This window comes from Camelus dromedarius, chromosome 14, assembly GCF_036321535.1.
Source record: "Camelus dromedarius isolate mCamDro1 chromosome 14, mCamDro1.pat, whole genome shotgun sequence".
NCBI lineage: Eukaryota > Metazoa > Chordata > Mammalia > Artiodactyla > Camelidae > Camelus > Camelus dromedarius.
The window spans coordinates 59,360,959-59,388,317 of NC_087449.1; positions in this window are offsets into that span (position 1 = coordinate 59,360,959).

A 27,359-nucleotide genomic window follows, 5' to 3' on the forward strand; every position below is an offset into this window, starting at 1 on the left:
ATTCAAAAGTCCATGAACGATAAATGCTGGACAGAGTGTGGAGAAAAGGGAGCCCTCCTACACTCCTGGTGTGAATGTAGTTTGGTGCTGCCATTATGGAAAACAATAGGAGATTCCTCAAAAAACCAAAAATAGGCTTACCATATGATTCAGCAATCCCACTTCTGGGCATATATCCAGAGGGAACTCTAATGTGAAAAGACACCTGCACCCCAATATTCATAGCAGCACTACTTACAATAGCCAAGACATGGAAACAACCTAAATGTCCATCAACAGATGACTGGATAAAGAAGTCGTTGTATATTTATACAATGGAATACTACTCAGCCATAAGAAAGAATAAAATAATGCCACTTGCAGCAACATGGATGAACCTGGAGATCATCATTTTAAGTGAAGTAAGAAAGAAATAGAAAGAAAAATACTATATGATATCCTTCTATGTGGAATAAAAAAAAGGACACTATGAGCTCATCTATAAAACAGAAACAACGGGAGGGTATAGCTCAGTGGCAGAGCACATGCTTAGCATACACAAGGTCCTGGGTTCAATCCCTAGTACCTCCTCTAAAAATAAAACAGAAACAGACTCACAGACTTAGTAAACAATCTTATGGTTACTGGGGAAAGGGGGTGGGAAGGGATAAATTTGGGAGTTTGAGATTTACAAATGTTAGCCACTATATACAAAAATAGATTTTTTTCAAAAGTCTTTTGTAGAGCACAGGGAATTATGTTCAATATCTTATAATAACCTCTAGTGGAAAAAATATGAAAATGAATATATGTATGTATATGCATGACTGGGACATTGTGCTGTACACCAGAAGCTGACACATTGTAATTGACTGTACTTCAATAAAATTTTTTAAAAATTTTTTAATTTAAAAAAGAATTGTGAACTTATAATAAAGGATTGAATCAACAGGCATTTGCTAATAAAGAAAAAAGAGAACTACAATTAATATAAGAACAGCAGCTGTAAGGAGCAGTACAGCCCACAGAGCTCAGACAGAGCCCCTAAGACTCCATCACCCACCCTGCAGGGCTAAGTACAGTCCCCAAGGGAGAGCTCTGAGGGCTCTGGTCGAACCCCCAAGGATAAGTCCCCCTCCATCACACCCAGAAGTGGAATAAAGTCCCAAAGAAAGAGCTGAGATAGAGCCCCAAAGACAGCCCCGCTCCAGGAAGCATCCCCATGATCAGGCTGAGGTCAAGTCCCAAAGAAAGAGTCTCCCCAAAATGAGACAGAGCCCCCAAGGAGGGGTCCCCACTCATGGCTGATATAGAGCATAGAGCCCCCCCAAAATAAACCTCCCACTAGGTTGAGATAGAGCCCCCCAACAAGCAAGAGGGAACCCCCAAGGAGGAGCTCCCATCTAGGGCCGAGAAAGGGTCCCCAAGGAAGAGCCCCTTCTCAAAACTGGAATAAAGTTCCCCAGGAAAAGCCCCTACAAACCCACGCACATACCCTCCAGAGCAGACCTTGCTGAACAGGGCACGCCTGAGGCTCACGACATGCAAAAAAAGCCGGTCTAGTGCCACGCGGGTGGAACCCACTAGAAATCCAACCTGCGGGACTTGCCAGAATTCTGCCCTGGAGGCTACAACACAAGCTGCTTACACGAGGTGTCTCACCAGAGGCACCCCACTACAAAACTGCCTAAAACGGGGTGCTGGCGCTTGGCGCTACTTACCACTGTGCACTGCAGGAGCCAGGCGCTGGGGAGGCTGCACGCGCTGCAGAAGCCTGCCTGTGAGCGCATGGAAACCCGGAAGCAGAAGCCTTTCCTGCCGCGCGGTCTCTCCAGCGCCCTCTACTGCCCGAAGCTTAACTTGCCGGCTGAATGGGGAAAAAATTTTAAAGGGCCCAGCTCCATTTTCACCCAGCAGGCAAGAAGGGTGAATTTGCAGCTGCAGGGTAATCATAGATAAACCAGCACACAGAGAAACACTACGCAGCAATGCAAAAAGAACAACCAATGCCTGGATTAATTTTACAGATATTATGTTAAGTGAAAGAAGCCAGACACCAAACAGCACAATCTGCCAGCTCCCATTTATAGGAAGTTCAAAACCAAACTGATCTACAGCGAGAGAAATTAAAAAATGCAATAGAAAGAGGTGTTTTACTGGAAAGGGGCACAATGGAACTTTCTAGGGTAATGGAAATATTCTCTATTGTGATTGGGGCAGTGGTAACACAGATATTTACATTTGTGAAAAAAAAACTTCAAACTGAACTTTTCTGCATTTCACTGCAGATAAATTATAATTCAAATTTTTTAAATTACCTTCCAAATTTGGGGGTTCAAATTCAGTCACTCTGTACTGTTGGCACACAGTAGATAAACAAATGTGTTTGAGTAAGTAAATGGATGTGTGAATCACACACGCTTTTTGCTTTCCTCACATCTGACCTGACAATTCCCCCACATCACTAAGCTACTGGCCTGTTTTTCGGGGCTCCCATAGCCCTCTGCTCTGAGTTCAGTCTTAGCTTTTATTATACTGATGTCCTGCAGAGGGACAAGAAGTACTATCAGAATGACCAACATGTCCTGAGTGCTCTGTACCTGACACTGTTTTCAATCTTCTAACATTCCTAACCACCTGTGCAGTAATTACCTCTGTGATCCCCATTTTACAGATGAGGAAACTGAGATACAGCTTCTCTACACGGTTAACCACTTCATCTCTGGAGTCAGACTGACCTAGGTTCATATCCCAGCTCTTCCACTTGCTAACTGTGGGTCTTGGGCAAGACAACTGATTACTCTGAGACTTATTCTACTCATCTCTGAAATGGGGATAATAATGTCCCCTGGGGTTGTCCTGAGCTACACGTGGTTTATCCACATAGAATGTTTAGCATGGTGTCCACCTCAGAGCAAGCTCTCACCATGAGTAAACAATGCATTTCATCAATCCTAAGACCTACATGTTTTCACATTTTCATATCTTTGAAATCAGGATGTTTCTGGCTATCAATGACATTTCACTGTCTCCTTGGACAGTGGCTGTTGGGACACAGTTGTCATTGTCACTGTCGCTGGCTGTTCAGGAGTAAACCTGGTTGAGACCATTCATGCTATTGTCACTTCCATGTCTAAGTATCAAAGCTCTTTCCATAAGAATAAAATAAAAATACGCTGAGCTGGAAAAGCATCATGTCATACTGTAGTTGGCAGCCACTTTTCTTTTTTAGTGGTACCTAAATTAATGGTGTGTCTTACAGTTTATGGTTTCTTAGGTTTGATGAAATGCACTACAGTATTATCATCACAAGTCTGTCTTCCCCACTGCAGGTAATTATGTTATGGTTCTCTATTCTTCTTGTCTTCCTGTTAGAGAGCTAGACACCATGCCTTCATCATATGACTTTGTAGAGCTTCCCATCAGAGTAGGCAAATAAAATTTCCCCATCCCAGCAATGTAGGGCTTGGCCATGTAACTTGCCTTGGAATGTGAGTGGCAGGTCAGGGCACTCATTTCAAGATGAAGCTTTAGGGGATATTGTATGTTTCTGCCCAGCCATGAAAGTAGAAACCTAGTAACCACTGTTACAAGGAGATGGAGACAAGTGAAGCTGACCTGGACCCAGCCTGCAGCCTGAAGCAGAGCAATCCCAGCCGACCCAATCACTGTGAGCAAGAGGAATCATTGCTTAGAGTTATAAGCCACTGCGATTTGGGGATTATTTGTTACACAGCACTAACATAGTAGCAATAGCTAATACCCTCTCTAAACTATGCATGGTTGGAGGGCAAGGTCCATAGCTCATTTACATCTATCTCTTGCACATGGACATAGTGGGTGTAGAGGGCACTCAGAGAGATATCAGAGATGGAATAAGGCAGGTTTTGGAGACAGGCAGTTCTGGATTCAAATCTCAGCTCCAACACTTAAAAGTTGGGTGACTCTGGGCAAGTCACAAGTCATCTAAAGTTCATAAGTCTCAGTTTCCTCATCTGCAAAAAGGGGATTCCTAGATCCCATGTGTGATGAGAAATGAAGCAAAGGATATGCAGGGGCTTCACTCGGTGCCTTGCACTAGCAGGCACTCCAAATGCACACTGATTCCCTTTCTTTGGAAGATGTTTATGATTGAATACATGACTGGGACCCCTGTAACCCATTTCTGTACCCCAGAACATGCCAGCACAGTCTCTCCCAGATGTTTCTGGAGCATGGCAAGCAGGATCTGGCGGGGAGGAGGCATTCCTGAGATGGAAGGTCTGGCAGGCGCCAGGAGAAGCAGTTGCCAAGCTTCCTCCAGCAGTTCCGTCCCCCAGGGGCCCCCTTTACTAATTCTATTTCCATTCTGCCTGGCATCCAGGCACCCAGGCTGATGCCAGACTCAAACTTGGCAGATTTTGTGCTCCCCCAGAAGTTTCTGCCCCAGTTATTCCCTGTGAAAATGCAAAGGTGGAAAAGACAGGGGATGAGAGGGCGGCCCATCTGGTCCAGGCAGGGGGCAGGGGTGGGCCAGCTCTCCCAGCAGAGGCTCCACCAGCCAGAGAGGCCCACACATACAGGAGGCCTCTGGACAAGTGCGTCCCGGGACACCCACCATAGACCCCACCCAGGCACAGAGTGTTCATCAAGGAGGCCTAGATTCCAGCCCTGACTCTGTCCTGAGCCTGCTGTGTGACCTGAGATGGTTTCCTTAACCTCTCTGTGCCTCCATTTCTTTTGTCTCTACAATAAGTAATATCTAGGAAGTCTCCATGGTTCACAGTCCCATCTGAAAATCTGGTGGAAGGCATGGACAGCTTCCCAAGAAAAATGAGTCTAACTCAGCAGCCCAGAACCTTGAGGAAGATGCCCTGCAATGAGCTGGTGGTCACTGAGAGCCCTGTGCTCCCTGGAACGTTGGGGCTGGAATCCGAGGGCTTCCCTCCCACTCAGACCCACCTGGATCGCTCTCTACCCAAGAAGCCCCACGTGGTCAGGGAAACAAACCCCAGCGAACCTTCCTCCTGAGCTTCCTTCTCTGTTACCTCAGAGACACCCTGGTTCCTGGCCTCCTCCATCCCTGTTCATTAATCATCTCTTTGTTGCCATGGTTTTTCTGAGCCTTCCACAGAGAGAAGGCCCAGAAACAAGCAATGAATCAGACCATCAGTCGCTCTTGGGTTGAAGGGTCTTCAGAGGTGACCTACACAGATGCACACGCACACGCACATACACATACACACATGTTCGCATGCATACACGTGTACACGTGTGTATACACAAGCATGCATGTGCTCACACATACATCTGCACATGCACACATATTTACACATGCACACACCTATATAAACACACCTACATAAACATATATCAATACACGTACATGCACACATGTACACATGCACACATATATACATGTGCACATGCACATACATTCTCACACACGCACATAGACACTAACTCCGTGCCTCAGCCCTACGCCCCCCTGCACATACCATGGCTGCTCCCTCTCCCAGAGGCCCAGTGAGTCTCATCACCACCATCATATCTTCAGCGCCTCTCCCTCCCCCTCCATCCCATCATTTCGTCTCTGGTGCCCACCAAGGTCACGAAGACTTAGGGGACAAAAAGAGTTAAAACTGAGCATCTGGGAGCCATAGGATCATCAACCCTCTCACCCCCTTGCTATGCGACCCTGGGTGTTGTCAATGATGTGATTTATGCTGTCCCTGTGTTGTTCAGTTTCAGAGACGTCAACCTGCACCATGTGCTATGCAAAGCGCCTACCTGAATTTCATCCTCGCATCCCACCTACAAGACAGATATTATTATCTCCCATATGTTATTTGCCCACTCCTGTGTACCAAATTACCCCACAACTTCTCAGCTTAAAACGACGAACATTTATTATCTCATGCAGCTTCCGAGGATCAGGAATCTGGCAGTAACTTAGCTGGATGGCTCCGCGTCTCCCACGAGGTTGCAGGCAAGCTGTCAGCCAGGACAGCTGTCTCATCTCAAGGCCCAACCGGGGGCTGGAGAATCCACTTCCAAGCTCATTCCTGTGGTGGTTGGGAGGCTCAGTTCTTCACCACGTGGGCCTCTCCACATCCTGCCTGAGTGGTCTCAGGAAACGGCAGTTAGCTTCCCTCAAAGTGAGTGATCAGAGAGGGAGAGAGGAAAGGACGGGGCTTGGAATCCCAAGACAGAGCATCTTTAGCAACCTAATCTCTTAGCCTTGGAAGTGGATAGCATCCCTTTTGCCATGTTCTATTGGTCTCACAAACCAAACCTGATAAATGCAGAAAGAAAATTGATAAAAGGGTGTAAATATCAGCAGGTGGGGATCATCTGAGAACATCTTAGAAACTGGCCATCACACCCCATTTTGCAGATGGAGATACAGACTTGGCCAGGTGAAGTGACTAGCCTGTGGCCACATAGCCAGCAAGTGAAGGAGCAGAGATCTGAATGCAGGACTGTCCCGCTCCAGCAGCTGGACCCCTAACTGGGTATCTTCTCCTCTACCTGGCCTCAGTCTCACCAAATGTTAGAGATGTTAAAGGAAGGAGTCAGATGGGCTAACCCTTAAGGGCACAGCCCAGCCATCTGGAAAGTCCACAGGCTTAATTAGCAAGGTACAGAGCAGAACTTGAATCTCAGCCTCCCGACTTTCAACCACCAGACTCTTGTCTACTTCAACAGACCAGCCCTCCAGTCCTGAGAGTTTCTCTTATGTATAAAACTAGCTGATATAAGTCTCAGATCATCTCCAGGTCTCAGTTACCTCCCCTGGAGAATGGGAGCAAGGGAGGGCATAGACAAGATCTAACGATGATACCAACCACGATGAAGGCGGTGATGTCAGTGATGATAAACAAGATGCTACTGATGCCAGGGATACAGGTGATGAAGATGAAGTGATGACGCTGAGGGTGGCTGTGGTGGTAGTGGTGATGATGATGGTAAGTAACACGTACTTTGAGCACTTCCTATGATGCCAAGAACTTACATTTCATTTCATCTTCACAATCTTTGCCATTCATATTGCAGCCAATGGGCCAGCAGCACAGACACCACCTGAGCCCTTGTTAGGAATTCAGAGTCTGCCTCACTCCCCGACTCCAGGAGATCGGTGTGCACGGTTGAGTTTGAGAAATGCACCAACTTCTCAGAATCAAGACCTAACACAACCATCCAGAAGGGGACTGCCATTCTTGTCCCTACTTTGCAGGTGAGACTTGAAAATTTCACAGCCAACAAGGTGCAGAGCAAGGATAAAAGTCTTGGTCCTCACCCCAGAATTTTCCCACTCCTGCCCCTTGGACTGAAGACTCTGTCCACCTCTGGGCAAGGTGAGGTTACAGCCAGGGAGGGCTCATTCCTGAAAGCTTCCTCCATCAGTCCGCCTCCTGCTGCTCACAGCTCCTCCGCCTGGCAGGGCTGTCAGCGGATAGATCAGAGGCAAGGATGCTCGCCTGGTGAACAGTGACCTTGTTTCAAATTACTCCAGGGGAAGGACACTCAGAATCAAGAGAAAGCACTCTACAGTGCACAAACATTTCTGAAAGAGGGGGGAAAATTAAGTCTTTGAAATAACATTAATCATGATAATGCTTTTACTGGTTCCTTCCCTTGGTGTTTGCTGGATGTTCTTGGTTTAACCCTCGGCAGCCCAGGCTCCCAGAGTCCCCAGTGCTACATTCTCCCCTTCCCTTGGCCAAGAAACTTGCCTGGAGCCTTGATGCACAGGGACCTCGTCTTTTCCCATCTCCCATCAGCCTTCCTGGGGCCAGATCAAACCTCAGGGGCTGGGCAGGTAAAATAAATGATGGAAGCAGGAAGCAGGCTATGATTAGGACTCTAGTGTCCAACTCGTCCAGGGTTGCCTCGTTTTAAAGCTGAAAGACTGGCGTCCCAGGAACCCCCTCTGTCCCAGGCAAACCATGAAAGGTAGTCACCCTAAATGGGACTGTTGTGAACTGAAAAAAAAAAAGAATCCTGTCCTGAGGGAGCAGCTGCTGTTCACCTTGGGTTGATGCTACACCAGGGTAGCTTGGAATGAGTTGTTCCCCCTGAATTGAAGCACTAACCCCCATTGTGACTCTGTTTGGAAACAGAGCCTTGAAGGAGGTAATTAAGATTAAATGAGGTCATACACATGTGTCCTAATCCTATTGGACTGATGTGCTTGTAAAATGAGGGAGAGGCACCAAGGAGATGGGTGCACAGAGGGAAGGCCCTGGGAGGACACAGCAAGAAGGCAGCTGTCTGCAGGCCAGGGAAAGAGACCCCAGGAGAAACCCTACCAGCACCCTGATCTTGGACTCCCAGTCTTTTTTTTTTTTAAATTTTTTTTTTATTTCATGGAGGGGGAGGTAATTAGCTTTATTTATTTATTTAATGGAGATATTGGGGATTGAACCCAGGTCCTTGTGCATGCTAGGCATGTGCTTTACCACTGAGCTATACCCTCCTCCTCCCGCGGACTCCCAGTCTTCATAACTGTGAGATAATAAGTTTCTGTTGTTTAAGCCCCCAGACTGCAGCGTTTGGTTGTGGCAGCCCTGAGCAGGCTAATATACATGGGGGAAAAAAGAGCAGTAAGAAAAGCCAACATTTACACACCCCTCACTGTGTTCCAGGCACCATTCTGTGTCTGTTCTGCACATCTCTACACCTATTAGCTTATTTAATCCTCACAGCAACCCTACAAGGTAGGTAAAACCATTATTCCCATTTTACAGATAAAGAAACTGAGGCACAGAGTTTAAGTAACTTCCCCCAAAGATTCACAGCACTAGAAATCGAATTCCTTCTGGCTAAATGCAAAGCTTGCCTCCTTCCTACTATGCTGGGAGTGGGAGCCCGTGTTACCCAACCTTCCAATTCTCCAAGGGAAATTGAAAAATTGCCTGATTTTTAAATGCTGGCTGCTAATTAAGAAAAAACAGTATTTATGGGCATAAATACAAGATACCTGTGTCTAACTCTCAGCTGCCAGCTTGTAATTGCTGCTCTTTGAGAATTTCAGCAAGTCAGAATTAAAATTCCGTCCACCACCACCACCACCACCACTGCCCACACAACCACCTCTGCTTTCCAGTAAGAGCGTGGATCTTATAACTGTGGGGCTGAGAGACTTAGAAAATCAGAGAACATCAGCACCTCATGGGAATTTAGAGACTGTGGCATCCAAGCCCTCCTTTCACAAATGGCACCACTACACTCAGAGAGGTTAAATGGATCACTGAGGTCACACAGCAAGCTAATGTCAGGGCCAGCAAGAACTGTTCACTGGTGACTCATCATATTGAGGACAAAGGTATGTACTGTGCAGTCCCTCTTTAATGCCTGTTTTTCTCTACATCCCCAAATTTGGCTTTCTGTCCATTTGTCTGTCTGTTGTTCTGTCCATCCATCCATTCATCCACTCATTTATTCATCTATCCATCCAACCATACATCCATCCACTCATCCATCCAACCATCCACCTATCCATCCATCCACTCAACCAGCCAGTCTGCCTGGATCAAAGCTTGCCCTCATTGTGAGCTCCTTGAAATCAGGGCCTTCGTCTTACCTGTTTTTGTATTCCCAACTGTTACACAGCACATTGTTTAGCACAGTATTATCCAACTTAACCCTTTCCTGGCTGGTTGCTATCAGTGAACAAGGCATTTTACCTCTCCAAGTCTCAGTTTCTCCATCTATAAAAAGGGGGCATACTTCTCAGTGTCGTAGGGAGGAGATATGTGCGCCCAGTAGATGCACAGTCACAGCCAGCTGTGATCATCAGCTTTCAAGAGGGGCTAGGAGCCCACGTTCTTCAAGAACCTTCCAGCTCCACACTGCTGGGTCCATGCTTTCAGAGGGCGCGGCAGGGCAGCTGGGGAGCCTTGCTGCAGGAGCAGGGGTCGAGGGTGGAGGCCTGCAGTGGGTCATAGAGAGCACAGTGCAAGGCTGCAGAAAGCTGACCGGAGATTCGGCATTGCAGAAGACAAAGCGGGACAAAGGTCAGCCTGGCCTCAAGGAAAGGAAGCAAGATCTGTCCCAGGGTGCAGATGCATGGTGGGTGTGGGGGAGCTGCCAGGCCTCAGGGTCCCTCCTGGAACCGCAAAGGCACTGAGAGGCAGGACCCACCCAGCCTGCTTCCGGCCTGGTACAGCTTCCAGAACCACGCAGCGCTGCACTAGTTTCCCCATCATCAACTTCTTTGAAAAATCAACTGCGATAGCTGAACTTCTGTTCCATTGTTGTTATTGTTTTTTAATTATATCTTTTTTTTTTTTCTTTTTTAGCTCAGGAGCCAAATTGGATTCAGCCAACCTGAAATTAATTTGTGGTATAACACGGTGGTGTGGAAAACTGGGCCGCCTGTTCTCAAGCTGCCAGAGAAAGAGAGGGGAGACACCGGGCCTCGGCCCGGGGGCCAGAGAGGAGGCAGAGGCTTGCAGGTCACCGCTGGGCTTCTCTGCCTCTTCCACTCTCCGGGGAGAAAGCCCTTGGGCACCTTCAGCATGCTGATCATCCCACAACTGGTTAGAAGTATCTGCTGGGCACCAGGCCTCGGCTGGGCATTAGAGATGCTATTGTGAACAAGCCAATCAAGGTTCCTGTCCTAGGAGTTTGCAGTCCAACTGAGTCATTGAGACTTGTTTAAGATTCCAGAGAACAATAAGTACATAAAGATGGACCATTCATAGTCAGGGTTTTCCAGACCATCTGTCAGCCTGAGATTTAGTATAAGATTATTCCGATGTCCCCAATTACATTTTATCAAAGGAATAAAGGATGAGACCTGTAGGTTTCACTGGGGCAGGCATCTTACATAGATCATCGCATGTGATTGTTAAGGTGCTAATATTACACCCATTTTATAGATGAGAAAACTGAGGTTTGAAGGGGGCAAATCTTGTCTCTAGTGAGGAGGTGACGAAGCTGGGACTTGAGCCCAGATCTGGATGATCCTGTTCTTATAACTACCAGGCTATTACACCTCTCATGGAAAACCGTGGCACACCAGGCCCTCCCTGTGCCTGGATCAGATCTGCACGTGGTCCTAGAAAGCCCAGGACAGGGAATGAGCGAGTGAAGGCCAAGCAACCAGGAAGGTGTGCCCCACCCTCCTCCCCACCTCCCACCTGGAGATGCACAGCTGGCCCAGGGTGTTCTGTTCTCCCTCTTTCTTCTCCATCCTGTCACTGTTGGGGAAAAAAACATTTTCTCCTCCACGGAACCCTCTCTGGGGATCTGAGCTCCGATTTCAGGGCACAGATGGCATTAGGACCCATGAGGGAAGTCAGTTTCCCTGCCCCCAGGGAAAATGAGAGCCCTGGGGGAGGACCATGGGAGCTCTTTTCCAAGACTAGGTTTCTCTCTTTCTTTGTACCCTCTTTTCCCCATCATTTTAATGTATTTTTGCTCAAAGTAGAGGGTGGAAGAGGGTAGGCAGCATCTTTCCTTTGTATTCCAGGGGTTTTCTGGAAAACGCATTCCTGCTCCTCCAAAAGTGAGCAGGTCATGTCCCAGTGCCCCAAGCTGGGAGAGCTTCTGGGGCAGCCAAAGAACCTGACCCTGTGTGGCTCAGGACTCCCCTTCCCGCTGCCAAGAACACCCGCCTCCGGGGTGTGTCAGGGCCCCTGTCCCACTGCTGGGCTCTGCAAGTTCTCCCTGGTGACTTCTGATTCCCACCGGCCGTGAGGAACTGCCCTGGCTTCCTCCCTGCATCTCCGCACCCACACCCACTTCTTCCATCAGCTGGGCACACAGCAGATGTCTCAAAGACACCAAGCAGCTCCCTGGGAGGGAATGTTCCAGGTAAAAAAAAAGAAAACAGAAAAAGATCACCAAGCCATTTCCTAAAACCCTGGGCTCCAATTCCCAGCAGCCATCTCCCATTTTCTTTTCAACCTGAGTCAACCTGGGACTCAAAATGTAACAGCCTCAGTAAATACCATCAGTACAAGATGACCTTTAAAAAGAATACAGTGTTAAGACAAAAAAATATACAGACACGAAACTGAACAGTGGGTGCCTTTGAGAAGGGGGAGGGTGACCGACAGCTTTCACCATCTACATTATTTTAATTTTTCACTATAAGCAAACATTACTTTTCTAATCAGGAAAATGAAATAGAGCAGTTTCAAAAATAGACAAGAGCCAGAAACCCCCAGCTCAGTCTGACAATCTGGAAGGTCTGGAACAGGGGTCAGTAAAATATGGCAGGGGGCCAAATCCCACCCACCACCTGTTTTTACAAATAAATTTTTGTTGGAACTCAGCTGCACCCATTCATTTACATATTGTCTATGGCCCCTGTAGCACTACAACCATAGAACTGAGTAGTTGTAACAGAAATTGTGTGGCCAGCAAAAATGAAAATATTTACTATTTGGCCCTTACAGAAAAAGTTTGCCAAGCCCTGGTCAAGAAGAATATGACTTTGTGAAGAAAAAAATTAGTCCGTGTCCAGTGCGAAGGCAGGAGTCTTCAACACATTCAGAGGCTGGTAATCTGAGCATCACAGAATCCTGGGTCCTTCAGGACTCAGAGGCCACTCAGTCCATCCCTTGCCTCCATTCCCCACGGAAGAGGGTCTTCTCTGCTCTGACAAGTCACCTAGGGAGAGCAATACCACAACCACCCTCTGACAAGGGAAGTCCTTCCTTAAGTCTAACTTAAATCCGGCAACCGCTGATCCTCCTGCCTCAAGACTCAGGCCCTCTGCCCAACCCAGGCACTTTGTTGGGTCCCCTGTTGTTACTGACTGAGGCTTAAATCTTGCTCAATGCCCTGTCAAGACAGAAAGACCTCAACCATTAGGAGGGAATGGCATTACCCCACCCCTCCCCCTCCTGGCCGCCAGGCCCCGGGGACGTACACAGGCAGGGGCTGACCAGTGGGGTCCGCCACACCAGCATTAAGAGGGAGCTGATGGCTTTGGAAGCAATTGTTACCACTTCTGGAAGAGCGATTACGTTACCTCTGCATAGACACCCATCCAGACCCGCTCCGCAGGGGTAAATGAACGTATGAGAGCATCGGAGCTGATTTACCTCGGCCAGAGGGAGCCGGAGAAATTCATTTCCCCCTCTAAATGATCCACTCTGGGTCCTAAATATTCAATAATTTCATAGCTGGGAAATGGAGTTCCTCCCCTTCCCCGTGGCAGACGGGTTGCATTCTTATGCCTGACATCATCAAGGTATTGAGGGGCGCACTTTATAGCAGGCTCTGGGCTGCAGCCCCTAACCCAGCTCAGGGAGGCTTAGGAGCATGTCAGGACCACAGATGCCCTCCCAGCTGGGTCCGGGCAGCCCCACCCTGTTCCTGAGACAGACCTGCGAGGACTGTCCCAGCCTCTCACCAGATCAGCTCAAGAAAAGGTCTGGCAGCCCAGACCTGGAATCTGGTGGGAGCTCAGAGCTCAGAGCCTCTTAACTGTCTGTCGTCTTGTCTGTCTTCTCCACTAGGGGGTGACTTTGAGGGCAGGGGCTGTCCCAGGTTTATTCCTATATCCCCGTGTACCTGTGATACAGAAGGTAGTCACTATTTATTGAATGAGTGAATGGATAGATGAATGAATAAATGGTTGGCGAAAGAATAGAAGGGTCGATGAATGACACTTTGAACATTATTCACTTGACTCCTTAGGGTAAGGGCTGTGATTTATTTCTCTCTCTACCTCAGTGCCTGAAACATCACTGGCAGCCCATGAATGTTCATTGAATTCATGTATCACAGAATGAACCAGAGTCGCTGCCCTAACCAGCCTTGAGAAGAGGCAGAAGAGGGAGAGGCAAGAAGCAGGGAGCCTGCAGCTGGCAGATGGGTTACACACCTGCCAGGTGGGAAGAACCCAGAGGTCTCAGCAGGAGAGAGGGCCCCCTGAGGTCACCTCTTGGGTGCTGGCCCTAGAGGCTGGAAACTTTTCATCCTGGCTCCATCCCAAATGCTGTGTAATTCTGGAAACTCTCTCCTCTTCTCTGGGCTTCAGTGACCACATCTTTAAAAGGACAGAATCAGCCTGACTCATTTCTGAGGCCCCTTCAATCTAATCCAATCCATCAAATCAAGTTGTTGGCCTTCATTCAACAAAAGCAATATGGCCATCTTAAAGATGGAACAACTGAGGCCCAAAGAGGTGATGTGACTTGCCCAAGGCCATATGATGAATCAAGGACAAAGGGATGAGCCAGAGCCCTAGCCTTTGCCCTCTAAAGAAAGACAGTATCCAAGGGATGGTAGGATTTATAAGTTTAAATTCCAGCTCTGGACAAATGACTTCCCTTCTCTGAGCCTCAGGTTCCTGATGACCTCTCAGAAGATCGTCATATAAAGACAAAATAGTGACCACAAACACTTTCACAGCCCTAATTCTGGGCCAGGCCCTGCTGAGGGCACTTACACAGACGGACTCATGTGTGTCCTCAGGAGGCACGTCCTGCTGCTGTAATTCACGGCTCACAGAGGGAGCAGGCTCAGCAAAGCCAAGTCCCTCATCCAAAGACACTGGCTTTCAAGTGACAGAAGCAGGGTTCCATAAGGTACAACCGATTCCGGCCTCTGTGCTCTTTGTGTTACATCGAACTGCCTAAAAGAGCATTTAGGATTTGGGACCATGTTACACGTTTGGCTGTTTCTTTCCCTCCTACATCGTCTGATTCTCTTCATGATGACAACGGTCTCCCCCTGCGGCAAAAGAACCAGCTAAAGTCAGCCGAGCAGGCAGTAATTTTTTCCAGGCAACACTGGCCTCTCTGCAGCCCGCAAGACAAGAGCCCTCATGGTCCCATTGGTGAATGAGACCCTCCTTCACCACCACGCTCAGAAGGAGGACAAACCAGCCGCCAAAGAGGATCCTGGGTGCTTCCCTTCTGTCTTGCACTAATTATGTCCAGCACCAGGCTCAACACAGGTCTCCATCTTTGAAGGCAGGAGCCGGCAGGCTGGCAGTGGCCCTTGCAAGGACTCACAACCTCAGCCCCAACAAACAGCCAGCCTTTCCAGGGAACATGGCCACTCCCTGCACGGTGACAGAGGAACACGCCCAATAACCTCTGGAGCCAATCCAGCCCTGAGATTTCAAACCAGCCACTTGGGGGACATTTCTGCAGAGAAGCCCCCGGCTCTGGGGAAATCCCGGGCAGTGGTAGGGCACTAGCAACCGCAGCCCATGGGGCAGGGACAGGAAGCAGCCAGCAGGCAAGATCATTGCGCCCTCTTGTCTAAGAAGGAAAATCTGAGCACTGCCTGGAGCCTGATAAAGAAGGTCATCCCACCCCCAAGCCAGAGGCATGCGGGGCCCCAGAGTTGGCTGGGGTGAGATAAGGTTATTAATTTATCAGTCGAGCCCTATTCAGTGGTTCTCATACTTAATTGCAATCAAGCGGGCTGGAGGCTGCGGGAGTGATGGGAGGGAGGGAGCCACCCCCAGGACTGGGGCCTGGGGCTGTGGTGATGGGATGCAGCAAGCAGGAGGGTATCTCAGGGACATCTCCTGAGCCTTGGGCGTGGCAGAGAGCTGCTGGGTGGGGTGTCACCCCAGCTGGGTTAGGTCCCCACTATGCATATGGACCCAGCATCAGATAAACGGGGTTCCAGTCGCAGCTCTGTCCCCTAGGCGAGTTACCAAACCAGCCTGAGCCTCCTCCATGTCTTCATCTGAAAGGGGATCATAATAACCCATCTTAAATGGTTACTGAAAGATTAAATGAGCTCATCTACACAGAGCAGGGGACACAGCACTGCCCTGTGCCCAGGGTCAATAAACGAGAGCCCGCGGTATTTCTGAGTCAAGAACAGAATGCAAGGTGCTGTTTTTTAAATAACCACCTCCACAAAATGCTCATTTGATGGCTCTGAAGGGAGGCTGGTGCCTTTAAGACAGGAATCGATCCAGCCCTCGGCCAGGCCAAGGAAGAATATCAATCCTTGGGCACATTAGGAGCAGGATTGATGGGGAGCTTGGAGGCATGAGGAATGAAGGCGGTGGGGACCAGACCCTGACCAGCCAGGCCCCACAGGCTGCTCCCTGCAGTGAGGCTCAGAGGAGGAAACTGCAGGACCCTCGGACCCACACCATGACTCCTGGACCTTTTCCCAAAGGAGCAGCTAGGATCCAAAGCCCCTAAACACACACACATCCCAGGGGAACAGCAGCTCACAAACTCAATCCAGTTACACTAGTGTTTACAAAGCACCCACTGTGTGCTGGGCCCTGGAGCTGGGGAGGTGAACGACTTAGACCCTGCTCTCAAGGAGCTCACAGTCCACACTGGGAAACAGACTTAGAATAGGAAATCGTGGCTCGGGTGATGAGTGCTGAGAGCCCAGGGGCTGCAGGAGCCCAGAGGAGGGGCACACACCCAGGCTAATGGCCACCTCGGCTAAGCCCTGGAGGTGGGCGGTAGGCAAGGAGAGAGGGAAGCGTGTTCTGGTTGGGGGAACAGCATGAGAAAGGGCCAGAGGCAAGAAAGAGGGACCAGCAGCCATCCTGCAGGAGGCAAGGGAAAGGGGTCCCTGTGAGCAATAAGGAAGGGTGAAAGCATTAAAGGCATTTGAAGAGTCAGTTCGAGACCTTCTCCTAGGAGCGGGGCATGGATGGGAGAGAGAGTGAGAGGGCAGAGGGGGCTGATGTCCTGGGCTCCAGGAAGGCACTAAGCAACCCCAGATTCTCTGGGGTCCGGACCTACACTGGGAACCCACAGAGCAGAATGCTGTCCTTGATCCCTAGGGCTGCCCCCGTAGCTGACTCTCCACCCATAAGGCAAGGCCCCTCATTCCCTTGGCCTTGAGTGGGAGTGCGGAGAAGGTATGAAATTGACTTCAATCTAGTCAGCACCAACTATGAGCTAAGAGCTGCATTTCCTTTCATCACTAGAAAATTCCTCTCTACTAACTTGGCTGTGCGACCTTGGACTAGCCATAACCCCTCTCTGGGCTTCCGTTTCCATGTTACAAAATGCCACGGTAGGTACTGCTATCCATTAAGAGGTCATCCAGTGCCAGCATTCTAAATAGTGCAAAGAGAACCATTTCAGAGTCAAAGTCCTGGCTCCTGGCTTACTGGGCTGTGTGACCTTAGGTAAGTGTCCCAGACTCTGGGCTTCACGTTCTTCTGCAGAATGGAGATAGTAACCCCCAACTGGCCACAAATGGTGGGCACGCAGTGAGACAGCTTACGCAAAGCACCCAGCACGTCCTGGGCACACAGAGGCCCCTTCCTACGTCTGTGTGGTTGATGGTACTTCCTGGCAAGGAGCTGACCCTCCTCCAGGCCAGACTAGCTGCGGCCCGGCAGAGGGAACGGGGCTGCAGCAAAGAACAGGGCGGCAGATACGCACACTGGCGCCGGCTGTTTGTTCAGGCATTCCGTTTGGAATGAATCTCCTTTTATCCCTGCAAGTGAAGTCTCCCGGGCTGGGCAGCTCGTTGGAGGTGAGTGTCTGCAGTGGCTTGGGCCCCCATTTATCACGCAGGCATTTGATGGAATATTCCTCCTGGAGGAATTGCGCTCCCAGACACTCCTCACGCTCCTCCAGGGTCTTTGAAACTTAACAGGAGGTTCTTTAAAGGGACAGGAGAGGCGTGCTGCATCCCAATATGTGGCTTTTGAACACGTCAACATTAATAGAGGTCACCGTTCCGGGGGACACAGGGCCCTTCCCAGGAATAAATCAACAGCTGGCGCCAATGGCCAACCAATTCGTTTTGCTCAAGTTTCCCTTTCCATCCTCCGCTGGTGCCAGGGGGCTAGAGGGGTGGAGGAGGAGGAGGCAGACATAGCTGCACCTGCTTTCCTGGGCCTTGGAGGGGAGAATCCTGTCTGAAAGAGGCCTGGATTGGTCATCCGTCATACTGTCCCTGCTGCCACTACCAGGTTCAGGATCGCAGGGTTTCAGCGCAGGATAACAATAAGCTTTACGGAGGGTTTATGGGAGTGAGGCACCAGGCTCAGGGCTCAGGGTGCAGCCTCTCGGTTCATTCTTACAGCTCTCTGGGGAAACTGAGGCCCAGAGATGTTAGGGACCTTCCTCGAAGTCCCACAATCAGTAAGGGACTAGCTTGATCCTCAAACTCGAACTCACCCTGGTCCAAAGTCTAACCTTAACCAGAGAGGAGAGGCAAGAGGTAGTGCCCATGTGACCACATGACCTAGCCTTCTGGAGAAAAGCTATGAAATCTGGAGGCAGCTTGCCTTGAAAAATACACCCTGGGCTTTTCAAGCAGACAGTCCTGGTTTCAATCCCTGCTCTGCTATGCCCTGGCTGTGTGGCCTTGGACAAATGACTTGACCACTCTGAGCCTCAGTTTGAAAACATACTCTCAGCGTTAGCCTGAAAACACTGCCCCTCCTGCAGGGCCTCTGCACAGTCATGGGAAGGGGGCTATAGAGTCTGAGTGACTGTCACCCCTCATTGTCCCAGGCCCCTCTGAATTTTTTTCCTAAGACTTCACTGTGTACAATAATGCAGGCATATAACAGCCTGCCCCTGCGACGGTTCTGCCAAATTCAGAACTCTTAACCAATGCTCGGATGTGTAATGTTTTATGTTTCTGTCGTTTCTCAGTTACTGATTGCTTTATCAATAGTGCTGCTTGTGTGAATCCCAAGATTTATCTGGTTCTGCCCCCACCTCCCCATGTGGCTCTGGGCAAGTCATTCATCCTCCTGGATCACAGAGCACAGGAGCTGGGAGGGAGGGACCTCAGAGATCATCAATCCAGGCCTTTCATTATATCAGTAAGAACCACAGCAACAACCCAAACCACCTAAGAAGCTTATGGTAGACCAGTACTCTGGTGCCCACCCCTGGCCATGCCCCCTGCCCTGGCCTCCTTGCATTTCTGACCTCATAGAGGCCCCTCCCATATTGACCCTGGGTTGGGCCACATGACTTGCTTTGGCCAATGGGATATGCACAAGCTGGAGCCAGTGGATGTTCTCCAGGTGCTTGCTCTTTGGGGCTTTTTCTCTTGGAACACCCTCTCATGGAATGCCACCTTGAGACTCCCAAGCAGTAAGGAAGCCCAAGCTGTGGAGAAGACCCGGCAGAGAATCTTCACTGAGCTCCCAACCCACAGCCAGCCGCCACCGACAACCCCATGAGTGACACCACCCTGGATGCCCCAGGCCAGCCAAGCCCACACTGGCTGCAGCTGCACAAATGACCCAGGCAACAACAGTGACCATCTCAGTTGGCCTGGGACTCTCTGGTTTTAGCACTGAGAAGTCCCGTTTCCCAGGAACATGCCTCCCCCAACCCCCACCCCAGTCATGCTACCAAAACAGACAGATCAGAAGAACCAACCCATCAACTCATAGAGTCATGAAAAATAGTAAACAATTATTGTTTTAAACCTCTCAGTTTGGAGGTGTTTTGTTTTGTAGCAACAGATGGCTAACTGAATTGTGCGCCTAGTATGTGCCAAGCACTGGACTCGACCTTTGAGATGAGAAGTTCTAACCTTCACAACAGTCCTTTTAAGACGGTTTTATTACCCAACAAGTGAAAGACATGAGGCTCAGACAGGTCAAGTGATATCTCAAGGTCAGGCACTCAGAGCTAGGGTTCCAACCCCAGCCTAACTCCAGCACCTAAGCAACACAAAAGCCCAAGTGTTATTACTGCTATTTAGCAAATCGGAGTAACAATTCAGAAAGATCTGACTTTCCCAAGGCCACATGGCAAGTTAGTACACAGGGCTACCTCTGACATCCTGAGTTTAATAATACAGATATCTGTATCAGTCATCTAGGCCATAGCAACGCTGTGTAACTGTTGCAGAAAAGTGTGTTACAGCTCAGTTGTGACAGCAACCTGGATCCAGCCAAGAGACCAAGCAGCACTCGGAGAGTTGAAGAGCTCAGGCTTATTACCCCAGCGGGCCCAAAAGAGTTAACACTCCAAGCTGTGGATCCCCTCTGTAAGTTTACACAGGCTTTTATAGGCTGCCAATTTACACTTTGCAACATCATACGCAAATAAGTTATAAAAAAGTTGACTAATTAGGAACAAGCTTTGTAGAAATGGACCAATCAGGAGGGAGAGAAATAATCAATCAGGAATGAGCTCCATGCAAATGAAGTACTACAAATGGGCCAATCAGGAGTTAGCTCAGGGAACCAATAGAATTGTAGGGGTAAGTTCCACTTTCCTAGAAGTAAGACGTTTCAGAGGCAAAAAGTGAGAGCCGCTGGGCCAGGGAACAGGATGGTGCTGGCAGGAGAGTAGTGGCCCTGCCTGGGGGTCCTGCCAGTCTTTTTCATGGGACTTCCCACCTCATAACAACCATTAAAAACTCAGTGGCTTAAAACAGGCATTTATTTAGCTGAGTCCGTGGGTCAGTTGAGTGGCTCTGGTTTGGGCTGGGCTCCTATGTCTGAGGTTTGGCTGTTGGCTGATCCACCGGGGCTACTTATCTCCTCTCCGTGTATCTCCCATCCTCCAACAGGCTAGCCCGGACTTGTTCTCACGACAAAGCAAAAGCGCATGAGCAAACAAGGGGAAACGTACAAGGCCTAGGCTTGGATCTGGTGCGGCATCGCTGCCACCACATTCCCACCTGGCCACAGCGATCATGAGGCCAGACCAGGTGCAAGAGGTGGGGAAGTAGACTCTGCCTGTTGAGTGAGAGCAGCTGCGAGGTCTTATTGCAAACGATAGAGGTACAAGAGAGACTGGAAAACTGAGATTGTTAATGCAATCAATTCAACACACTAGCGTCTCTACCATGTCCCAGGCAGTGTGCTGGATATTTTATACTTGTTACTTACTTCTTGAACCATTCCTAGAATTTAATTAGATGCTATTATTAGACCCCATAATCCAGTTCGTGGAAACTGAGTCAGGTGACAATTAAGCAACTAGCCCCGGGTCATATAGCAAGTAAGTGCCAGAGGCAGATTTCAAGGCCAGGTCCATTTTGTCCTTAACCACTGAGCTGCCACACCAGCACAGCCAGCTTCCCACAGCCGGCTCCAGCCCTGACATTCTGGAGGACAAGAGGCTGGGCTCTCTCAAGGCTCCCACCAGAGTTGGCCGTTTCTTCCCCAGCCAGAAGTTTCTGCTGATGCGGCGGGAAGTCCTGCTCACAGAGATGAAAGCTGTTTGCCAGACAAGGCAGCTCTGCTGACAAAGGACAGGCTTCCTTTCGAGTTGGTCCTCCGGGAGGGGAATAGGTGGGAACCACCGGAGGTGAAGGAAAGGGTTCAGTGTGCAGCTGGTCCCAAGGCATGCAGACGAGGGGCAGGGAGCCCACAAGCTTCGCCTGCATCAGCAGGGGTCCAAAGCAGCACGGGGTTAGGGGACAGAGGCTGCTTGAGCTACTAAAGCAACAGAGAAGATCCAGGCCAATGGCTTCTGGTACAGATGGGGAAACTGAGGCCCAAAGAGGAGCCGAGACTTAGGGACACACAGCCAGATGGAGGCCACCTAGACACCAGACACTCCTCCTGCCTGCTGGTCACCCAGCTCACCCCTGCATCATGTCGGGGACCTCCCTATGGACTCCCAGTGAGAAAGGGGCCCAGTAAAGGCAGGGGTCTCACATTGCCTGGTCCTCAGGTCCCTGGGGAAAGTCAGGCCTCAGGGTATTCGGGGGCCCAATGAGCTATTTCTGTGTCTTTCCTTCAAGGAGATTCAACGAACACGGACTGATCAGCAAACACCATTTATTACGTCCGCTGCTCCTGGAGCTCTGTTCTGTGAGACAGATAGCGCTTCTTATCTCAGCCTAGAGAGCGGGGCGGGGGAAGGCTGGGGATGACGATCCCTGCTCTAACGATAAGGATTTGGAAGGGCCGGCTTCCGCAGCTGTGAGCCAACAGCACCGGGGGCACACGTGGCATCTGCAAAGGGAATTTTACAAAGTGGGGCCCCTGGCTGCATAGAGGACACAGCGGACACACACTCTGGATGCTGTGCAGTACAGGCCTGGCTTCTGCCTGCAAATCCCTGGGTAACCCTGAGCAAGTTGGGCGACCTCTCTGGGCCTCCTCCCCATTGATTCAAGTAGGGTATGGATGCGATTAGGGATTTTCAAAGTGGATCCCTTGGGACCACAGTGTTCCTGGGATGGCTGGGGAATTTTGAAGGCGAGATGGTAGAGGAACGGGGGTTGGGGAGTGGAGCTCCGGCCCTGACCCCCAGCCGCTTCCAGACTAGACTCACTTTTATCTGCTTGATGTTCTGGGAGTCCACATAAGATGTCATTTCAACAAAGGATTTCACTCCTTTCAAGGCATCTTGAAAGCCTGGACTAGATGAGTCGTGAAGGCCCTTCTGGGAGTCGAAAGGGACGAGGATGGGCGGGGGAGGTGGGGAGACGAGACTAGGGACCACATGATGGGGGAGGGGGTGTCAGGACTAAGAGGATACAGCCTTGCCTGACAGAGCTCCCCACATCCACCCATTTCTCCACCTCCTTCCCACCCAGTGCCTCCCCTATGCCTTCCTCCCTTGAAAAATGTGTTACCTGCCTCTCACCAGGTGGTCTGGCCCCAGTGACAGGGAGGATAGGACAGAGGAAGGAAAGCTGGCCCAGAGGTTTTGCTGCAGAGGCAGAAAGTGTGAGCCAGCTGACAGACAGCTGTAGCAGGAAAGAGGTCCGGCTGCCAAGCCCAACCCACTCTTCCTGCTGTGTGACCCAGGGCATGTGTCTTCACCTCTCTGAGCCTCCATTTCCTTCCCCTATGAAATGAAGAAAGTATAGTGCCTCCCCCATAGAATTGTGAGGCTCAAATAAGATGTCACAGTGCTCAGCACAGAGTCTGGAACAGAACAGGTGCACATTAAGAAGGACAAAAAGTAACAGAAGCCCAAATGTGGTTTTTGACTCCAGACCATTGGCAAAGCAGGGTACTCCCAAGTCCCCGTGGCTTGGGGAGGGGAGAGGGATTGATCAGTGGGGTCAGAGATATTGGACACCTCTTGAGTAACTCTGCAAATCCTCTCCCCACTTCCCACTCCCCATCCCTTCTCCAGCCTCTGCTGCAGGCTTCCAGAAGCTTCTATGCAGAGGCCACTTCCCAGCTCTGAGGATGCTGACCTCTTGCTTCTTTCCCCTTCTCTGAAGCTGCAGTGGGACTCATGTGCACTGCCGGATTTGGGGGGAGTGAACACCCCTGGGGCCACCTCAACCAGCGGGGGACGGGAACAAGTTGTAACTGTTTCTCCCTCCGCCCCCAGGAGGACAGTTCAGAGACGCATTTCCTACCTCTTCTCAGAAGGTTCCAGCAAGACAGAATACCAGCCCTCCATGCCAAAACCTAATTTGATAAATCTTGCGTTCATCTCTATTCTATTTCCCTGGTCCTTGGGATCAATCCTAAATCAACTACCCGGACCCAGCTTTGTCTGAGAGTCTGCTTTCTGGTTGGGGACCCAAGCTGAGACAGCTGTGCTCCAGGAGAGGGGTCTCTGCAGTCATGAGCCTGTTGGCACTGCTCGGAAGGCTTCAGGGAGTCTCTTAGGGTTACCCCAGGGTCCACTGTCAACCACCAGCCCCCACGTGGCTGCAGGAGGTGGGGAGCTGAGCTGGGAGTGCCAGCTGAATGTCTCCCCAACAAGTTCAAGAGTACATCACTGTCCCTGGAAAGGATTCCACCAGCGTGGGGGAGGGGGGGAGGGAAGGAAGGGCTGAGGCAAGTGCTTCTTATGTCTCAGGGAGCCCATGCCCTCCCCCCCTCCAGTGGCCCACACTCAGCAGGAAGGTATGGAAGCTGATGGAAACTTCCAGCAAAACCCTGAGTCAGCTTCCTCTGGAGGCACCACAGGATCAGAAGCACCAGGACCACAGCCCAAGCACGAGAGGGACAGAGAAAGAGAAGGGCAGGGGACGCTGAGGGCCCGCGAGTCAGGCCAGCTGAGTCCTGCTCTGCCACCTCCATGCTGCGTGACCTGGGGCAGGTGACTTAAATCTCTGAGCATTCCCCCACATCAGGTTGTCATGAGGATCAAATGAAGTTAAGGGTGTGAAGGATTCTGATGGTGCCCAGGTCATAGAAAACACTCGGTGATTTTGGCTAAGGTTATGTGTGGGTTTTTGTACTCTGCTTTCTCTGCAGGATCGGGGGAATCTGTGGCCAAACCTGAACGCACCCGATCTCATCTCAACTACAGGGTCAGGGGAGGCACTGTTATACCCATTTTCTAGATGTGAAGCCCAAGGCTCAGAGAGAACAATAGATTTGTCCCAAACCACGTAGCTGGTAGCAGGCAGATCTGGGATTTCAGCCCAAGTCTGTGTGACCTCAGAGCCCATCACCTAAAAACCAAAGCTGATTTAGCTCTGTCACCATCCTTCTCTCTCACACAGTTCCTTTAAGGGAATCCCCATGGGAAGTACTCCTGGGGCTCACAGTTCCTCAGGCTGGCACTCACAGACCCCTGGCCTCTTCCCTAATCCCATCATCTCCAAACCCTGGCCCCATCCCCCAGAGGGCCTGGTCAGGTCTAGAATTCTAAAGTAGGAACCACACCTCCTGGTCACACCCCTGATGGAATGGGATGAGCAAAGCCAGATGGGATCCAATCCCAAGGTGCCCCTTTACTGGCTGTGTGACCTGGGGTAAGTGACTTCACCTCTCTGAGCCTCAGTTTCCTCAACTGCAAAAAGTGAATTGTCACGGGGGCTGATCTGAGGTCCACTGAGACAGCATAGAGAGTACACAGCAGGTGCTTAGGACTCCACGGGAACGGGCTGCTTGTGGGGTGGGAGGAGGCTGTGTTCCCAAGCCCACCATAGAAGGATCTAGCATCCAAGGCTCCCGTGCAAGGTTCATCCACTACCAGAAGCCTCAAGAGGTGGTCATGCGACTCCACAGGCAGAGCTGAGGTCAAGGCCAGGGGGCCCAAGACTTAGTAACCACGGCAGAACACTGGCCCATGCACGTGCCAGTGGGGCGCTTGGCCCTCCCCAGGTGAAGGGCAGGTCACCGCAGCAAGGAGCAGGGAAGGGGAGGGGGAGCTGACCTTGAACATCCTTCCCTCTCTTAATCAACCCTGAGGGCTCAAAGCATTTCCACCCCACTCTCACCACCAACACCCCTCCCAGCCCCTGCTGCCCATGGGAGGAATGGTTGGGAGCAGGAATTTGGGAATTGGACTGCCTAGGTTCAAAGTCTCACCTTAACTATTCCCAGCTATGTAACCTTGGTTTAAAGAAAAAAATTCCTTGTCTACCTGAGCCTCAGTTTCTTCAACTCTTTAAGTCAGTTTTAAGAAAATAAATGAGCTAATACATATAAATCTGTTAGAATAGGGTCTGGCACATTGAAAGTGGTCAATAAATTTCAGCTGTTCTGATTTGGGGTTCTAACCAAGGTTCCCCACAGAGTCCCCCTTCATGCACTAGCACCCCCACCGCACCCCACTGCCCCCCACCACACCCCACCCCCAGTCCAGGCAACCGCGCTGTCTCGACTTCTGACACAATGCAGATGACATAGAAGAAGGCGGGAAGGTATAAAAGCAAGGATTCCCACCCCAGACCAGCTAAGCAATCCCTGGGCTAAGCGTGAGGGTATCAGAGAGGAGAAGAAGCAGCTAGATTCTGGCGGAAACTCCATAAAGATACGGAATCCCAAGACAAAAAGGCCCCATCTGCCGCTCCCAAGTCCCTGCATTGACACAGAATAAGAGTAGAAGAAATGTTTGCTTGCAGGGTCCAGCCAGAGGGCCTGAGCTTGCTGTCTGCCGGGTCCCCACATCCCAGAGGGAGAATGTTCTCCACTCTGACGGCCATAGGCTGGGAGAGCCTGCAGGATCAGGAGTGGGGTGGGGACAGGCAGTGACTAAATGATTCAAGAACTAACTGTGCAAGAACATCCCAAGCAGTGAAAGAGGCAGGGGGCGTGGGGAGCCTGAGCCACAGAGATTAGGTTTCTGCCCCTGGTCAGAATGGAAAGTTGAAATAAAAATTAAGCTCAGCTTTAGAGCAATAAAAAGGGCTGCATTTTTTTCACATTGCAGTTGATGGATGAGCTGTGTGCCAAAGGCAAATACATGTAAAAAATTGAAAACACTGTGTTTTCAGGTCCCCTACTACAAGTCAAGTAACACGGCCGTGGACAACTTTATATTTCTTTATTGAATGGTCCTCGTCTCCCATCATTTGAGGATGGATTCCTGGAAGTAAAATGGCTGGGAGTCAAAGGCTACTAACTGCCAGAGGCTTTTAACACAATATAGAAGCACTCTCTTCCAGAAAGCTCAGACCAATTTCTGCTCCAGCAGCCAGGGATAAACAGCCTGTCTCACTCCACAATCTCCCACATCAAGGAACATCATTTGGTCCACCTTTGCCAATTTGTTGGGCCAAAAATGAGAGTCTCACTGTTTCCATTTGCATCCTTCAGTTACTAGGACGAGGTGCTACAGTGTGTTTTGGGAAACTCGGAAGTGTTAGGATGACAAAACCCTTGTTAAGCGTGCGTGTGTGTAAGATGCCCACAACAGTGAGCTGGCTCTCCTCTCCTGGGGACGCTCCCTCCCCATCGGCGAGCACCATCCTGGTGTGTGGCTGCCCTGATCCTCAGTTTCCTCATCTATTGTGAATGCACCAAGGCGGCAATGGCTGAGGGCCTGAGAAGGCCTAGAAAGTTCCAGAAATGGATCAGAAGTGAGAGATCAGGGAGAATCACTTCCCTTGGGAACCAGGAAACAAATGTCACAACAGCTCCAGTGACTGAGCACGAATGCTGGGGAAACTGAGGCTCAAAGACATTGAGCGAAAGTCCACCGCTGGGCTGGGGAGGCCATCAGGCATAAAGCCTGTGCTTCTTCCTGGCACCGGGAGCCTCCCTCTTGGGGTCCCTAGTCAGAACCAAAAGATGTGGGCAGGATGGGCCCCTCCTGCTTCCCTGTTCCTCACAGGTCCCGCCCAGGACTGTCTGAGCTAAATCAGCAGTGTTTGGTTCCCAGGTTTGTCTCCCAGGCCTGAGACAGGAAATCCTGCCCCTCTGGAATGCCTGGACAGGGCTGAGAGGCTTAAGATACCCATTGTACAGATGAAGACACTAAGGCTCAGAGAGGATCCCAGCATGCCCTGGTTACTGCCTGGCAGGAGGCAGCAGAGATGTTAGAACCCAGGTGTGTCCCCATCCCTGGTCCCTCCTGGGTGACCCCAGACTCTGACCTTCCACTGCCAAGAGGAGGTGGCAGGCACCTCTCTGCAGGGCCTGAGTGTCTGACAAGGTGGGAGGGCCCAGAGCTTCTGAGCAGTTAAGATTCTCAGGATGTGGAAACACAGAGGCCGGACACTCACCTCTGAGGCTGAGGGAGGCAGAGGCAATGATTTACAAGCACCCTGGGACAATGTGGGGACCAACTCTGCAGATTCCCAGCACCTCCAAAAGCCGCCTGATTTTCTGTTCCTTCCTCTCTCCATCT